The sequence below is a fragment of the Talpa europaea genome (assembly GCF_964194135.1).
Source record: "Talpa europaea genome assembly, chromosome: 8".
NCBI lineage: Eukaryota > Metazoa > Chordata > Mammalia > Eulipotyphla > Talpidae > Talpa > Talpa europaea.
Genome location: NC_140075.1, coordinates 66,484,552 through 66,499,635, shown reverse-complemented (window position 1 = coordinate 66,499,635; position 15,084 = coordinate 66,484,552).

Below are 15,084 nucleotides of genomic sequence, written 5' to 3'. Positions count from 1 at the left end.
GTCGCTTGAATTGGGGGATTTGTTTTTTCTTATCTACAATAACTATATGAAGGTCCACTCGAGCTTATTCATTTTAAATCAGAAAAAGAAAATGTTCAGATTCTGTGAATTACCTGTCCTGTTACACAGATAGCACCTGTATTACTGCCACACATCTGTGGAAACACAATATCAGCCAACTGTTAATCAAGGATCACTTCCTTTCAAAGTGACTGATGATCCACTGTTAAAACATCTTATAAAAATAACTTCTCCTTCGAAAAGGTGCTTCAGGGTTTTCAGACACATCTCACCATTCCTGTTAGGTTAATCCATGTTTGAAAGTTAATTTCTCATTAATATTTAAAGAAGAAATGGCTTCAGAACAAATTTTAAATGATCCATTTTAGAAACAAAATGTTATTGGCATTATTTTCATGTTGATTACAAGGAATAATAATGTCCAAGATTGGCTTTTAAAACTGTTAATGAGTCCTGGCAATGTGAAAAAGATATGGATTAGGTAGATGTAATGAGGTATGATTAAAGGGTGCAGGCACTGAAGGGTGTTGGAGAAATTCTTTTCAGAAAGAGTATAATTAGTGTCTGATAAAAGTACTTAGTAGATAAGATTTTTGAAGAAGAAAGGTTAAGATAAACACATACTTTATGACAAACCTGCTTAATTTTTCCCCTTTGGTTCTCCTACATACTCAATATTATGTTGAAGTTTCTCACATAAATAATGTTTGTCGAATACTTGATGCAATTCTACCAGACAATTAGAGTGTTTTAATTGCCAGACACCAGAGCAGAAGATGTGTTGAAACATCTTATTCCATTTTCAGTGTACATTTCTTTGTTGATTTATGTAATGTAGCTAATAATATGCAACCTACCCTAGTTTTAAACAAACAAATGAACTTCTAAAAAGCAAGCTTTCCATAAGTTGCTAAGCAACGCCAAAGGCACATTTTATTAATTTAATAACATTTAGATGACAAATTCTTAAGGAAGATTTCTTACTTTCTAAAAAGTAGAAAATCTAGTCAGGTACCTTTCTGATTTTCCTGTTAGGGAGGCCTCAGGGTTAAGCAGAGACACTGCCATTATTAGAAGTACATTTGATTCATTAAACAAAATATATCTTCAATTGAAGTTACCATAAGGAGAAGTTAGGTTCTGGGATTCATTGTGTAGCTCTCCAGAATTAGAGCCCCTGCTTCATCCCCATAATAGAAAGTTTCTCAACAGTGCAATTGACATTTTGGACCTGATAATTCATTGTGATGGGGGCTGTCCTGTCATTGTAGGATGTTTAGCTATATATCCCTGGCCTCTACTTACTCCAGTGGCTTTATTGTTGTCACAACTGAAACTATCTCTGGAGATTGCCAAATATGTGTGAGTGTGTATACGTGAAGGGGGACCAGCGAGGAAGGGGGGGACTACATAGAGTTAAGAACAAGTGCAACAGAATAATGGGTAGATGCACTAAGTGAGAAAGCTACCTGAGCTTAACTGATGGTTAAGATAATCTTAATCCTAGTCACCACCAGTCAACATCTGACATCCCTTACCACCACCAACAGTGAATAGGAAGGAGTACTGATTCCAGCGATCTTATGGCATATGTTCTATTCAAAGCTCATAAATGATCTTATGATTTCAATGTAATTTCCATTGTATATAAATCGGGGAGAAAGGGTGATGGCTCTGTCTATAGCCATTTTCTTCCAATGTCCCATTCCAAAACTGGACTAAAGTGTTTTCTCCTATCCTTTCTTCCTCAGTTTTCACTGTAGTGAGGAGTAAATTTAAATCACAGAACCATCATGTCTGTTTCACCCATCTCTACTATTTAATACTATCTGTATACTCTTTAAGATTCCCTACAAATCACCACCAAACTCCATCTCATCAAACATCTTTCTCATTCTCCACCTTTACCCTCCCAAACACAAAGAACTTGCCTATTCCAATCTTTATAGGTGGCCCATAAAGGAGAAATTCATTTCCTTCATGAAAGTTTTCTTAATGCTTCCTTTATTTGCTGCCAGTATCATATTCCTATTAAAAGAATGATATAACCGAAAATTAAAATGTGAAGTGATTGTTTACTGAATGTTTTCAATATGCCAGACACTGAATATTGCATAGTAGTTGTTTCTATCAATTTACATTTACATTATTCATATAGCTGGATTGTAAGTTTCCAGAAGATAAGAACAGGTCTAATTTGTATTCCTGCCATGTCTCCTAAAAATGATGCTAGTAAATACACTTTAAATTTGATTATCAATTATAACCTTTCAAATCACTTTCATGGTTATTAATTTATTGGTTATATATTTTCACTATTTTACAGACCATGAAAGTGAGACATTATATGCTCTAGGGACAACTTTATGAGTTACATAAATGGTGCTCATTAGAACATGCATTCAATATGTGTTGACCGACTGAAATCCAGTCTCACAGCTATAAAATTTCTCTTCTAGTTACAAATAGCTTAATAACAAAGATGATCATAAAAAAACAAGAAGAGTTGAATAATGCAGATGACACAACATAAAAGTGAATTAAGGTTGGCAAGGGTTAAGCTGTCACATAGCAGGAAAGTAAGAGACATCACTTAATTTCTGCTTCAAAGTGGCTATAAGAAATTAACTTCATTACATAAGTCCTCGACATCCTAGCAGAGAAATAAAAAAATTGAAAAGAAAGCAAAATGAAAAGGAAAGTCACAGAAGGGTGATAAACCCCCAAACTCTAAAAATCACAGCATTTTACCTCATCCATACAAAAAGTTCAAGAAAACATTTTCAACAACTCTGATTCCCACAGACACACAGTTTTTGGAATTCCTCCAGCCAAAAAAACAATCAAAATGTCTTTGCAAAGACCATTTATTTATCAAACTCCACTGAATTCAACGAAACACCACAAGTCATAGGTCAGGTGATTTCTGAGGATACCCGCTAACATTAAGCACAATATGCGTGGCCAATAAAGACCACATTGTGTATTCAGTGATTCTGTCACTATTTACTGAATGCCTACTAAGTGCAGGCCCTCACCTAAGGCCCTGCAGGGAAACAAGGAGGCCTAAGTCTCAGCTGTTGGTATGAATTTGTGCAGGAGATTCAGAATGGGGCAGGCGATCTGTAAAGACAAAAAAATAATAATAATAAAGGTTTCAGTGTGCCTTTTCTCTTACGTCTCACCCTCCTCCACCACCACCCATGTACTTCTCCCCAAAATATATGGTAGCGAGGAAATTCAAAATAAAGAGTATTGAGAGGTAAAGATCCCACCAGTCACCAGAAGGAGAAACAGCTCTCAACCATGTCCCTGAGCCATGTGACTGGGTAGAAGTGCAGCAGTCCAGGCTGGAGGTGTTAGCGGTAGAATCTGCCCCCACCCAGGCCTCCCACATCCCTCCCCAGGGGGCCAGGGGGTCTGGAAGCATACAGTCTGGAGAGTGAGGGGCAATGGTCTTGGGTAGCATTTGAGTTTAGAACGGAGGCCTTATGAGGTTGTTCGGACCACAAAGGTCCCATCGCACCTTAGCAGGCTTTCTGCAAAATAAGGATATTTGAGCTTTTCTGAAGAGGTTCCTAAAAGTGGCGGTAACTTTGACTTGAGGTATGCTAGGACGGACCCACACTTCTCTGCCAGCTTTTTCCCAGGCGAATGCGCACCATCCCAGCCACAACCCCCGCCCCCCTGCGGGTGCCGGGAGAGAAACTAACACCTCTCCCTGGGTCTCGCGGGTGGCGTGGAAGCCGGGAGGAGCGGCGGGGTGGGGGGAGGGGAATTAGGAGGTTGGGGGTGCAGACCTGCCCTGGTGCTTGCCTAGCCGCTCCCCCTCCTTGAGGAACACTGAAGTGGGAGGCGGGACCCGCTTTCCTGTACTTGGGATGTTAGCAACCTTGAGACTCAGGGGCTTCCGATGAGGGCTCCAAACATGGATCTGTGGCAGGGGGTCAGCATCGGGGGGCTGTGGGGAAGCTGGTGTGTTCCTGGTCTTCCTCCAAGGGCCTCGCCAAATCCGGCGGGACGCGTGGAGAACTTGACCGAGAGCTGGCGTGACCTCTGCGGAGGCCGGGGGCTCCGACCGCGCCACGTGAGCTGGGGGGGCGGGGCAGAGGGGGGAGGCGGTGACCCCCGAGGTTCTTTACAAATTAAAATGTTAAAAATACGGTTGGCCCCGGGACTTTAGGCGGGCAAAGAAGATAGAAACTCGGAGCCTGCCCCAGCCTTCCCCTACCCCGGAGTTGATTCTGCAGCGCTCAGCCCGGCCTGCAAGTGCGGGAGCCGGAGAAAAGGGAACGCCGCTCTTTGGTTCTTTCTCTCCCCCGCCCTCCCTCGCTTTCCCCGCGGACAGAGTCGCCCCCGCCCCTATCATCAACCCACACGTCTCATTGGCCCATCTCAGGAGTTCCTGACATATTTCACAAAACACAAAACGACCGGAGCGCGCCCCATTTCACTGGTTCTCAGCATTAGGAGACTTACAACAGAATAGAGCTAGAGGTTATTGCTAGTCTTAGTGCAATTAAAATGCACCAGCCTTGTTTGTTCCCAAAGGCAGGAGAAGGAAAGTATTTGGACTCGTTGCTAATGGTCAGTGCATCTTCACAACATGATGTCTAAGATCACTTTGAAGCTCTCCTCAACCTGATCGTCCCTGAAAGATCGGTTTTGCAATAGCTTTAGAGACAATGTTTTCATCATCCTAAACGTATGACACTTTCTCACCCTTTCCTCTCTTTGCATATCCAAAGATAAAGTGAAAACTGTCGTTTTCCAAAGGGCTGGAGACCCAGCGGAGACCTAACTCCCATGCACTTTCATGCACTGCCTGCTCCCTGCCATCCTGGGAATGGGGTGAAACCCTGGGATCGGCGGCAGTGGAACTCAGGACCCTAGCAACTTCTCATTGTTGAAAGGGGAGGGAGGATCGAGGAGAGAAATGGAAAGGGGGAAAGCATTTGTGTTCATTTACACATTTCCTGTGCAGAACAAAAAAGTCCCACCATCAGCAAAAGAAGCCTCTTCCTCCAAAATAGCAGCCAAAGAGGGAAAATTAGAATATGCATAAATTCCTTCATTTTCATTCGCAGGGAGCATGATTTCCGGCAGATTTGTATTTAAACTGCCCGATTAATCCCAATTTCTGAAAAACATTTTACTTAGTATCTTCCTAAAACTCACCTAAAGAGTATTGCTTCCCCCCACACCCTGTTTTGAAGCCTGTTTCCTATCTTCCAACTGCCAAAGACAGTTTCATTGATAAGACTGCAACTTTATTTTTCCTGCCCATTGTTTTCTTTTCAAAACTGAACTGGATGCTCTCTGTGAAACTAACTGCAAATGAGATCCTAGTGGAAAGGATACATTTCTAACATGTGTACCTAAAAGAGAATGAACAGGGTAGGACAAATAGACTTTTGAGACTCCAGTCATGGCAAAGAATTTCTTCCTGCACTGCACAGGCCACTACAGATGTTAGGATGCCAAGGTAACCTCCACCCACCAAGCCTTCCCTCCTCCCCTTCTCCATTTTTAAGTAGCATGCTAGACAATCACACAACTCTCTTCAAAGAAGTATTATTCTTCATAAATACTCAGTGTACCCCTGCAGCCCATTTATAATATATTTGTTTTGCCACTTGTGCAACAGATCTATTTACCTTCTTTGGGGTAGGGGCCAAGAATTTAGCATCATGTGAAACTGTTCCCTATCTGAAATATCATCTATTGACTTGTGCTTATTGACTTGCCTTTGAAACGGTATCTCTTTTATTTAGTAGAATATGAATGTTTATAGAACGAAGTTACTCTGTCTAGGTTTAGTGAAAAACGTATATAGATGTTATTTCCATTCACCATTAAGTTCCTCTTTCTTGCAAATACAAGCAGAATTTAGGAGTTCTGGCTTTCCTTCAGTGCTCACGTATCATAAACCTCAAGTACTGGTAGTTTAAAAGTTTGAAATGACAGTATTTGTTCATTCTTAGCTCCTATAAAAAATAAACGTACATATTTGAACTATATGCAAAATGGTATATATAACATATATGTTTGTACAAACATTTAAATACATGATTTGTGTTGGCTAATGGTTTTTTAAGACACTGGGACATAGAAGGCTATTTTGTTAAATGAGTGCATAAAATCTTAGTATGCGTGTATGTCTGCCTGACTTTGACTACTTCCTGAAATAAGTGCTTTTATCATTTCTTTACTTTTTGTCAAATATTCCTGTTACAAACGTGTTAAACTAAGTTTCTTATAGTTAGACATCTCTCCAATGACTCAGAGGTTCACAGTTATTTACAATTACAACCAAGGTGTTTGAAAATAAATTCTTAAAAACCACACTTTGGGGTTATATGTAACAGAATTCTGGGCCACTTTTACTTGTAACGTTGATTCGTTTTAATTTCCTTATTGAAACAAATGATAGCTGTCTCCTAATCACAGGAACAATTCAGATAAGAATCACAAAAACAGAATATTTTCTTTAGAAGATTATTTTAAATGAGAATTGGAATTTTATCTGGAAAATTCCAGTTCAATTTCAAGTTGCTGAGCCGTACTTCTAGAAGAGTTCAAGGGAACTCAGTAGTTATTAATATCACTGAAGGAGAAAGCTTGGGGTACCAGCGAGGAGCACAGTAACAGCCAGTTGTAAGGCTTGGGGGGGGGGGGGCAGTAACCCAGCAAAGCGGCCTTTCTCTGCTTGCAAACCAAACATCACCTCAGTGAATCTACATCTAGAAATGAAAGTTCCTCATTCTCTGCTGATCTTTAGTAAAATAATATTCTCATGAGCTTGCACGTTTTCATACTTTTTTAAACGAAAAGACTACACAGAACTGAAAAAGGATTGTTCGGCCTCCCTGCTGGGAAAGGTGAAGCTAAAGATGTTCGGGGATACCAGCAAGGAAGTTGAGTTCCCCCCACCCCTTTCTTCCTTCAGCTAGTATTTGGTTTAGTTCTGGATCGTATATATGTGAGTTGGAAGAGAATATCTGAGGGAAAAGTTTACTAGAGAACAAAACTAGCTATTGATATTTATATCTTTCTTTTTATAGTTTATTTTTCTAATAAGACACACATCTTGTTTTCTGATAAATTTTCAGAACTGTTAATTTTCAGGAAAACAGAACAAAGCAAAAACATTTCATAGATATCCTTCCTTGCTGTCAGACTACCCTACAGCGAAAATCCTTTTCTAGTTGGCCCTAACCACTGTACTGCCAAGGAGTTTCTATTTCAGTCTCTGCTCACCTTTCCCATAACCACCCTTCCTCTCCTAACCAACTTGCTTTCTCCTCCACAAGGGATATGATTATCAAACAACCTACTTTAACCCCAACATCTGCCTGACTAACACTGACTGAGTTGAGTTCCACTCCCACCCACTTTTTTCCCTTTTCTCCGGAGGGGTTTTGGAGGGGACTCAGGAGATGGGGAGAACTTTGGTTGAGAGAAAAGTTAGGTTCCTCCAAGTGTAGATTAACTGGCAGATTTTTTCCCAGCCTTGTTTCAGGAACTGGTGGGTGCTCTGGTAAACCTTGGCAGTTTTACAGTGAGCACAACATCTCCTAAGTGAATGGACTTGGCTTATGAAGTAGATGACCACTAGTTACTATTATCTTCAACCTGGTCTCCTTCCTTCACTGCTACTTTCTTCACTTTATTGTCCCTTTCCAGCCCTTTATCCCTAAAGGAATCAGACAAGTTCATCCAGGGGGACCTAATTCCCTATTTGTGTGTGTGTGTTTTGCCTTATGGCCTCTATTCCTCAGGGCCTGTGAGTCTTTGGAGCCTGGGTTAGTTTTCCCTTCTCAAGCTCCTCAGCTCTGTGAACATGCTTCCCAAGGATGACACCTTGCCTGCTCACCCCCAGAGCTCCTGCTAGAAGGCACTGGGTCTTTCTACCTAAGAAGCCCTTCATATGTCTGCCTCTGCTCCCCGGGCTCCTTTCCTGATTGATTTACTGAGGAATAGTGTTTCTCCGAGATAGCACGGAAACAATGCAGAGGAGTGGGCACAAAAGTACTCGGTGCCATTAATGACCTACCATATTAGACCAAGGGATCTCTACTATGATACTTGAGTTGGACTGGAATGCATCATCCATCTACTCAGTGAAACAAGAAATCAAAGGAATGCCCGATTGTAGCTGTGAAACACAAATTTCCTACTGAAATGGATTCCATCTTCATCCTGTCGACCAGAGAAATAATTTTAAAATTATTTCTATTATTATTTGCATTATTATTATTAACATTTTATTTTTGTTATTGCTGCAGTTTTTGATATTTTTGTTGTTGCTGCAGCTATTATACTATTCAACAGAAGTTTAGGAAGAGTAGTCAGATTAATTAGTTTATTAGTAATTTAAAGCTGAAAACTAGTAATTAAGCCAAAAACTAAAAATGATCAGGGATGATTCATACCAATGTAGGATTTGGGAGGAAGAGAATCTAGCTTTTGGATATAAAATTTGGCAGCTGTGAAATAAACAGGACTTGGGGATCAGAAATATGATCATTGAAACAGTGTTAGTCACTCAGCCTCTCCCCCTCCTCCAAATTCAGCTAAGATCATTCTGTGATTTTCTTAACAGAGGACATACAAACACACACTCACACGTGTGTATATGCACATACACATATGTATTTGTCTTTGCTGACAGAGAACAAAGACCCCATGCTTGTTCCTCATGTGATATGCTTTTGCACGTGGAGTCCCTCTGCTTAGGACAATCCAAGTATCTATAATCACTTCTCTCCAAGTTTACCTTCTTCATCCTTGCTCTTGTTATGCACCTCACTGAAGAGGGTGCATCATAAAGACAGGTATACAATTTCAGCCCGCTCTACAGACAGATTCCATGGAATATAAATTCAATAATGCAATTCTCTCCACAACAAGCTCTCTGCTCTCTTTCAAATATAATTAATGTTTTGATAGTGTAGTTCTTTAACTACATATATACACACAAAAACAGACGCACCCTCTAGCTTTGCTGTTTGTGCATCTAAAGCAGAAATGGATACAGCTCTTTCAGTGACTCCTAAAATTCCTCAACTCAGTCAGCCCACAGAGAAGAAATCTGTTTAGGTAATAACTGCACAGTCTGTTGTGTGTCCAAAAATATTTAAAACAATAAAAAATGCAAGGCCCTAGGTTTTGATAGTCATTTTTGGTCAAATTTCTTAGAAAATAAAGGATATTCTGAATTGATATTCTGATACAGACACTAGATAATAGTCAAAATCAACAAAAACACTGTCCTAAACTACTGGTTGTCTTTTCCAAGTTTTGATGATGGAAACTGAATTTCAATACCTTCCATTTTATCCAGTTGGAGCTAAACTGACACAGATGTGTAAAAACTAGCACCCATTATAACAAAACTACAATGACTTCCATAGGAAATTGCTTACTCAGTCAAACACCTGTTATATCTTTTTAGGTGTATTAATCTTTAATTGCTATCAGTTGTGATTTAACATGCTTGTCTGGGAAATAGATGGTCAGAAAGACAGATATGTAACATGACAATATGACCAATAAGAGTTAAGCAAACCAGTAATGCTGAGTTTCCATATTCAAGTATGCCTTATCCTTAACAATTCATTTCTACAAGCTGATTACAATTTTAAGAGACCAAATAACCTTTTAGGCTGTAAGATATCATTTTTTTGCAGTGTTTAATAAGAAAATATATTATTTATATACTTAATTTAATGAAAATATCGATCTTAATCTCCCCATATTATTATTGAAGAGCCTAGTTTTTTGGAACTAATACATTGATTTCCAAGCATCTTGGTCATTTTGTTTAATTTGTCAATGTATATTGAGGTGCAGGCAAGGGAAACATTTCACACATTTCTCAAAATTTGTAGAAAAGGGAATTTTTAAGAATCTCCTCCTTCATGTGGTATATGATATTTGGAAATGTGAAATAATATAAAAGAATGAACAAGGAAAGGAACACATGTGGCTAATTCCAAGTAGATCTTTTTACTGGATGGAAAAAAGAAACAAAAATATCTCCCCAGGACAGTTATGCAAAAAAAAAAAAAAAAAAAAAGGGAGAGAATGTGATCTGTAAGGAGCTCACTTGTGTTTTTTGTTATTGTTTTAGACTGTGGGCTCATCAGTGTTTCTTTTCCATTTCTTTCCTCCAAAATATTTTCCTTGAAAGCATAAATGTGGAAGCTACTTATGCCTCCATGCTCTCATGGCTAGCACATAAACAGCAAATATTTTAGTTACATTTTCAATTTTTAAAAAAGTCCTTACAGGTTCAAAGATTTAACCTTAGTACAGGATGAAATTACCAAACCCAATTATTTAGGGACAGTTAACTTGGTATCTCCCTCTATTGAGTTATAAAAATATATGTAAAGGTGAGATCTTTACAATATTGATCAGCAACGATGTGTGAGCTATCAAAAAGAAAACCTCCTTCAGGCTTTTTGTATTTGTTCTGATTTGTTGTTTTCCCTTTCTTTCGATTTGCTTTTGAGTCACTGACACGACTACTTCTCCGGTTCTCAAATGCGGTTTTGTTTGGCTCAGATTAATATTAAAGAAGATAACATACACGGTTGGAAAATATTGTTATTTTTCTTTAATGGGGAAAATTGGACTCCCGCGTATCAGATCTGTGGTCCGAAGGGCAATGGAAATGGTACTGACATCACTTTGCACTTTAACAATCGGATTTGGTCAGGGTACAAGTTGTTTGTTTAACCCGACAGCTCCGTGCACCCCGTCGCACGCTTTGCACACTCATTAAAACGATTATTCACGACCTGTCGAGTGTTTTCGGGTTCATTCACAGGAAAGGCTTGGAGCGAGCCAGAGCAATTCAAATCAACACTGTCCACTACTCCGATGCACGTGAGGACGAGCTGGTGCGTGCGTAAAAGGACCGAGGGAGGGGTGAGTGAGCGCGCCTTAGCTATAAATCCTGTCCATCCCATCCGATGCTCTGGAATCTCAATCTCGAAAGAATGCCAAGAGTTCTTAGTCCTAAAGAGCCAGGTCTCTGTGTTAGCTTCAAGGGCTTGGCACAAGACAGAAAAATAAATAAAGCAAATAAACTCCAAGCTCTCTCTGCTTCTCCTTTGAACCTTCTGTAAACCGTGAGGTCCCCGGGCTCTCCCACCTCTGCCTGCAGCCTCCGGACTGCAAGGCTCCGCCTCTCACAGCGCGGATGCTGAGCACAAGTAGTTTCAGAAAACCTCGCCAGGGTTAATTCCTTTTCCATTTCTCAAGGTCCCTTCGTTCTCAAGAAAGAATAAGGTTAATTTTCCTCCCTACATTCTTCGCAAATAGTGGAAGGGGTGAGGGGGCAGAGGAGATGAAGAATAGGACTGTTAACCGTATTTGTATATGTATTCCAAATTATTGGCCAGGGAAGAGTCATCCTCCAAACTACAAGAAAAGTCCTAGAAAACGAGAAGTAAATAGCCCTCCATAAATTAGGCCACTTTTCTTTTTCCAAATTCCCAAGGCACTTTTCAATTATTTTTCAATGAAAATAAGAGCACACATAGGAACCCACTGTTGCCTTTTACATGCAAAAGGCACACCCCGGGATCCTTAGTTGTCATGTTTCTTCAAATGAGCCCTGGTACATAACATTCACAGGTGAGCTGTTAGTTCAAGAGACATGTCTCTCTTCATAAGGTATGCACTAAATAATAAAATTTATGAGTGTAGATGTGCATTCGATGCATCCCAACTAAATCTGGACTATCTTGCTGAGTATAAGTACTCCAGGTATAGCATAGAGTTAGTAGATGTTTTTAAAACAATACCACTTCTGTATTCCAATCCCGCTGCTCCTTGATTTTCCATCTACCACATTAGTAAGCCTAGTGAGCAACCTATTGTTATGAGGGTAACTTAGTGAATGCCAAGAGGACAAGACAAGGGGCCTTGCTCAGTTTCAATCTATTATATCCGTTATCATAAAATCATCTGTTTTTCTATTTTATTAAAACACCTCAATACAATGTGTAAAGCATGAGGTTTTAATCAGAAACAGGCTCCTAATTGCCTAAAGGCAAGTACGAATAAGTAATTTCGTAGACTCTTTAGGTTGCCATAACTCACTATCAGATTTACTTAAAATTGATCCATTAAGTGTGTTTCCTATATAAGCTCTTTCATTAAAACCAACCTGCCATAGTAATCAAGAGGCAGATGCTGAAATATGTACGTAAATAACTGAAAGTCTCTGCATAAATAAACACAAATCAATGCAGTAATAGACAACACTATCGATGTAGGAAGGATCGATTTTAGTCTTCCAACTGCAATCAGAGCTTCAATGTATAATTAAAAGTATATTTGCAACTCGACTAATACTACTACTACTACTACAGGGAAAATAAACAAATAAACAAGCCTTGCTGCCAGTGCTACCTAATTCTACTTTATTCCTTTTAGAGGGTTTTTGATGGGGTGGGAGGAGTGCTCCACTTTCTCTAAGAAAGCTTTTCCAAACTTTAAAACTTTATCATTAATTATAGAAATTATAAAGGTATCAAATAATAAAATTACCACCTTATTCTTATTCTGAAATTTTCAACCTTCATCATAGCCTCTAATTATTCACTCAGCACATTTTAATAGGAAAAACACAATAGTGCTCATTATTTTTAAAGATTTTCCTCAACTACTGTAATATCTTAGGGTGTAAAGACTCTTTGGGCCTTTTATTAAAACAAATGAGAAAAATGTCATTTCCTCAAGATGCTGTGTAAGCTCTCATGCCTATGCCTGTATATACAAGTAATCTGAAAGAAGGAGAAAGAGAAAAGCATCTGCATTATTCCAAAATTGTTTCATATAATAATTTCCAAGCACGGAAGTATCCGATATCTAATTCAAAGAAATAAATTATACTTTTTACTTTTAAAAATTCAGATCTAAGAATTTTCAGATTTTGCTTAAACTCAAACTTCCTTTTTGAAAATATCCCTGGAGACCAGAATTAATTTGGATTAGCAAGCACCTGTGTACGATGGGTTTGAGGACTTAGGTTCTATAGAGTAATGAAAATGCACTGTTCATAGTTTTTCTTCATCAACAAAGATGTGTTGCACACTCATCCTTGTATTAGGGCGACCGCTTCAAAGCACAGGCCTTTAAAAGAATATCTTATTTGTGAAATTTCGTTTCTTTGAAGATTTTTCTTACATAACATCACCAGCATATAAATATAAATTTCGATTATCTTTATAATATTATGCGACCGAGCATTCTCTTTCGATTCCTTTCCTTCCCAAGCAGGGAAAAGAGTTCAGAGGCAACCCGACCCAAAAGGAAAATATCCTCAGTTATTGTTTAGACTAATTTAACAGATAATTTAACTTCAAGCAACAACGATCAGGTCACTAAATTTCAGATCAGTGAGAAAATGAAAGAGCCAAGAGACAACTCTCCCTAACCTCACTACAGTTTTCAGCATTCCAGCTCAATCAAGGACGTCAACTACACCTTCCATGCAGACCTTCAAGAAGACGCGTTTGCACTCTACACGCTTTCTCATTCAAAGAACGACAATAAGAGGGGGGATAAAACTGAAAAAGACGACCCCAATTCGGGGACTGCTAACCGAGTAAAAAAATAATACTCCACCTAAGACGAAAATGAGTATTGAAACACGTCTGGCAACTGAACTCTCCCTTTCATTCAGACAAGAATCTCCAAAGCTCATAAAGTGCAACGTGCTTTCCTCAGCGCAGTTTTTCTGTGAGGCTGAAGACCAGGGGAAAGGATGATACGTGTTAGGCAATAGACCACGGAAAGGACGTGGGACGTTTTATTTCTCCTCCCACCCCCACAAACGTAAAGTTGAGTTATTTGTTAATGTTTTAAAAGGCAGTTCTGATTGCAACAATTTAAAATTTTCTGCCTACCTCTAGTTTTGATTGAGGGCGCGGTGAGAATACTTTAACACCAAAGCACCCAAATTGGGATTTATGTGGGATGGGGGGGGGTGGGGGTGTTAGTCAGAAGTGGATGATCTCTATTCTGCTGCTCCCTTTCCTTCCTGTGGCCTTCCCAAGGCAGAAGAGCACAGCCTGAGACTCTCCCCCAGGCGCGGGATGCTCTGACCACTCAAGCCCCCACTGCTGGGTCCCCAATCCAGGGCGACCCTCCCTACTGAGGGAATTCCTACACCGAGCCTGACTCTTTTCCTGTAGGAACCCTTCACGTTGGACTTCAGGCTTTGGTAGAAAAGCAAAATGCAGTAGAAAGTGACATGGAAGAGGAGTAGAGAGTGGAGAGGAGAAAAGATGTCTACTTCAGAGAAAACAGTTTTATCAACTAGCAGATAAGTGCTGAGATCTGAAACCGCACCAAGTAAACAAAAAGAAACAATTTTCAGGGAGGTTGGGGAGGGGTGGGAGACTACAAGAATAGGAAGAAAGGGAAAAAGTGGGGAAGAGCGCCAGCCAAGGTTCTGGAGTCAGTTTTCCTGGCACCAGCCAGTGATGCTGCTGCTCTCAAAGCTCTGCTTGTCCTGGGCAAGAGCGCCCTCACCTTGCTGTTCCCTGCGCAGCGCCCGGCATCCCGCTCCGCCGCAATCTCGGCCGCGGCGCGCGGAGCCAGCCGCTCGGACCCGGCTCCCGCGCCTGCAGGCTCAGCCGCCCAAGGCGCTTGCCTACATTTTCCCAAAGCCCGAGAGGACGACGCTACCGGGTCCCTGACGCGAGGATGACTTCGTGTCCCGTCTCTGTGTCCCGCTCCAGCTCCAAGCGGGGAAGGCAAAAGAGAGACAGCAGCGAGGGCGCCAAATTCGCTTCGGGCCGAAGCCAAGCAGCATCTGGCGCGCTCGCAGCCACTCCCGGGACAGCCGGGCTCTCGAGCTTACATCGCCGTCTCCTAAGTGTGCATTAACAATCAATTATTTGCCTGAGATCCCCAAAGCCGGGACCTGGAATATTCCCAGCAGGGACAAAGTCAAGCTCAGAACGGTGTTCATTTCCCCAGTCCTTCGAACGGGCGCAGAAGATTCTCCCCGCCCGGCCCCGCGCCGCGCTCGACCTG